Source organism: Elephantulus edwardii, unplaced genomic scaffold, assembly GCF_000299155.1.
Source record: "Elephantulus edwardii isolate Elephantulus edwardi_28Jun2011 unplaced genomic scaffold, EleEdw1.0 scaffold00111, whole genome shotgun sequence".
Taxonomy (NCBI): Eukaryota; Metazoa; Chordata; class Mammalia; order Macroscelidea; family Macroscelididae; genus Elephantulus; species Elephantulus edwardii.
Genome location: NW_006399861.1, coordinates 10776983 through 10780956, shown reverse-complemented (window position 1 = coordinate 10780956; position 3974 = coordinate 10776983).

Below are 3974 nucleotides of genomic sequence, written 5' to 3'. Positions count from 1 at the left end.
ACACAGATAGACATTCCTCTGGTATTCCCTGCTTTCAGCTAAGATCCATCTAACTTCAGCTACAATATCCCTAGTACCACGACCCCTTCTAAACCAAGCCTGGACCTTTGGCAGTTCGCTGCTGATGTGCTGTGTGGCATGCAATATTCTTAATTAGGTTACAACCCTGATCTGATTTGAGAGAAATTTACTCGGCATGTGACTTCTATTATCTTTTGTCTTAAAAGATGAAAGGAGTGAGAAATGAGGAACAAGGAGGTACTGTAATACCACCAAAAATGAAGAGCCAAGAGTGAAGTATTTTCTTTGGACCAAAGTGTTTTTGGTGAAACTCCTAGACCTAGGAGACACGAAGCGAGAAGACATTTTCCCATATGCAGCATCATATATTTGGACCATAAATTTCCTAAATTGTGAGGGAGTAGATGTTGTTGTTGTTATGTGACATCAAGTCCCTTGCGATTCATAGTGACCCTATGTACAACAGCCCTAAACTCTGCTCTGTCCTGTGCCAATCACACTGTCTCTGACACTCCCGTCCCTATTACCTCAGTCACTGACTCAGTCCACCTCATAGAGGGCCTTCCCCTCCTGTGCTGTCCCTCCACACTACCAAGCATGATGTCTTTCTCCAAGGACCGGTCTCTTCTTATAACATGTCCAAAGTATGTTAGATGGAGCCTCAGAATCCTTGCCTCCAAAGAGCCACCCAGTTTAACCCTTTCCAGGATGAATATGTTTGTTTTCCTAGCAGTCCATGGTACTCTCAATACTCTTCTCTAGCACCACAGCTCAAAGTCATCAATTCTCCTTCTATCCTCCTAGGTCATTGTCCAAGCCTCTGATGCATAACAAGTGATTGCAAAGACCATGGCCTGTATCAGATGTACCTTAGTCTCCAGAGAGACACCATTGCTCTTCAGTACTTTGGAGAGGTCCCTAACAGCAGACTTTCCCATGGCAATGCGCCTTTTAATTTCCTGGCTCCTGGTGCCAAGAGTGTTGCCTGTGGAGCCAAACAAACTAAAGTTGAGAAAAATCTCAATCTCTTCACCATCCATCCTGATGCTGCCAATTGGCCCAATGGTGAGAATCTTTCATCTTGACATTGAGCCTCAATCCATATTGGAGGCTATAATCCTTGACCCTCTGCAGCAAGTGCTTCAGGTCATCCTCAGTTTCAGCAAGCAGGATTGTATCATCTGCATAATGCAGATTGTTGATAGATCTTCCACCAATCCTGACCCCACGTTTCTCCTCATAGTGCCCAACCACCCGGATAATCTGTTCTGCATACAGGCAAAACCCCTCACATGTGGTATCTCTACTGTAGCAGCACTAGATAACCAAGACAAATATCACTGGAAATAATTACCAAAAGTATAAAATAGTTGGACATAAACATAACCGTATATATATAAAAAAGTTGAAAGCCACTAGTACAAGAAACCAAAATATACATACATAAATAGAAATAAATACTATGCTTTTGGAAAAGAAGACTTTTTTAAAAATCATTCGTTGTTACTCATTTTCTTCCCTCTCCTCCTGTCTCTCCTCTCCCAGTATACTTTGCAACGCATAATGTTGTTTTAGATTGTTGTCCTACATATAATGCCTAAGCATAAATTCTTTTTGGACAGTTCTGTCTTTCCTCTATTCCAATGAAGTTTATTACCTGTCCACTCTTTCCTATTCTCCCTCCCACTCTTCATGCCAATCCAATTTTGTAACAGTGGTGTTATGTAGTGTTAACCATTTTGGGTTTTTTTGTTTTTGTTTATTATTATTACTATTATTATTAATTTCAATGAACATTTACAGAGATTATAGATTTCCATTCATTCATTGTTGCACTTTTATCCCCGCCCACCCAACCCCCACCCTCAGTTCACTCTTCTTTAAAAGCAAAAGAAAAACTTCTTCATTGGTATACAATCCCCCCGCACCCTCCCACCCTCACCCCGAGTATACTCCACTCTGCAACCCTCATTCAAAACTCTTACGGTAATCATAATGCCCTAAAATATATCATTTTTAAACTGTTCTCTCCCTCATCGGCTTCAATGCAGTATACATAATTTATCCACTTTTTTCCTCAGACTTACCCCTACCCTGATGTCAGCTGCATTCTACAACAATGGCACTATGCAGTATTTGTCCCTTTTGTGACTGAGATATTTCACTCTGCATAATCTTCTCCAGGGTCACCGATTTTGAAAAAATATTGCATGAGTTTCTTGTTTTTCAATGTTTCTTGTTTTTATTCCGCTGTGTGAATATACCACAGCTTGTCTATCCATTCGTTTGTTAATGGGCACTTAGGTTGTTTCCAACTCCTTGCTATTGTGAAGAAAGCCACGATAAACATGTGTGTACATATATCTGCTTGGATGTCAGTTACGGTCTCTGTAGGGTATATTTCCAGTAGTGGAATTGCTGGGTCAAATGGTATCTCTATTTGCAACTTTTTGAGAAAGCGCTATACCACCTTCCACAGTGGTTGCACCATTTTACACTCCCACCAACAGTGAATAGTTTCTCCACAACCTCACCAGCATTTGTTGCTTGCTGTTCTGTTAAATTTTGCTTGTCTTACTGGGGTGAGATGATAATATCTCATAGTTGTCTTGATTTGCATCTCTCTTAGAGCTAAGGGTTTTGAATATTTCTTCACATGCTTGTTGGCCATCTGAATGTCTTCTTTGGTGAAGTTTCTGTTCATATCCTGTGTCCATTTTTCGATTGGATTATTTATCTTTATCTTGTTGTGGTGCTCAAGTATTTTATATATTCTAGATATAAGTCCCTTATCTGACATGTCATTACCAAATACTTTTTCCCAGTCTGTGGCTTCTCTTTTCATCCTGTTGGAGAAGTTTTTGGATGTGCATAGGGATTTGATTCTTAGAAGGTCCCATTTAGCTATTTTATCTTCTCCTGGTTGTAAATTTTTCAGGATACTTGGAAGACTCTTTATGTTGTGGATTAGGACTACTAAAGTTCTTCCCAGATTTTCTTTAATGAAGTTTATAGTGTTAACTCTTTTTTCATTGAGATATTTCACTCATCAAAATGTCCTCAGGCTTACTCAAGTTGTGTAGTGTTTTATGAGGTCATTGTTTTTCAGTGCTGCATAATATTCCATTGTGTGAACGTACCATAGTTTTTCTGTCCCTTCATTTATTGGTGAGTACTTAGATGGCTTCCATCTTTTTGTTACTGTGAATTATGCAGCAATATACATGAGGGTACATATATCTGTTTGAACCATGGCTCTGGATTATTTACGGTATATTTCTTTTTTTTTTAATGGTGTATTTCAAGTAGTGGAATTGCTGGGTCAAATGGTATTTTTATTTCCAACTTTTTGAGAAAGTGCCAGACCACATTTACACAGTGGCTGTACCTCTTCATATTTCTACAAGCAGTGAATAAGGGTTCCAATTTCTCCACAACTTCACTAGCATTTGCTGTTTAGTGTTCTGTTGAACTTTGCTATTGTTACTGGGGTGATTAGTAAGAAGACTTGTCATTGTTGTTATGGGCCATTGAATTGCCTACAACTCATAGCGACTATGTATCTAGGCTCTGAAGCCTTTCCTAGCCTAAGTGAATCTCACTGACACCGACACACCTATACCCATTACCTGAATTACTGGTCCCTCATGATCATATGCCAAAGTATGTGAGAAGGAACTTCAAAATTCTTACCTCCAAGGAGAAACTTGCTTTCACCATCATGACCTGTTTGTTCTCTTGGTGGCCCATGGTATGTTTAATACTCTTCTCCAGCACCACAAGTCAAAAGCATCAATTCTAACTTATTCTGTCATCCTTAGTCATTGTTCAGCTCTCCTGCACCAGGTACACATTAGTCCCTAACTAACATCATTACATTACTCTTTAGGACTTTGAAGAGATCCCTGACAGCAAACTTCCCCAATGCAATTCATCTTTTGATTTCCTAACTG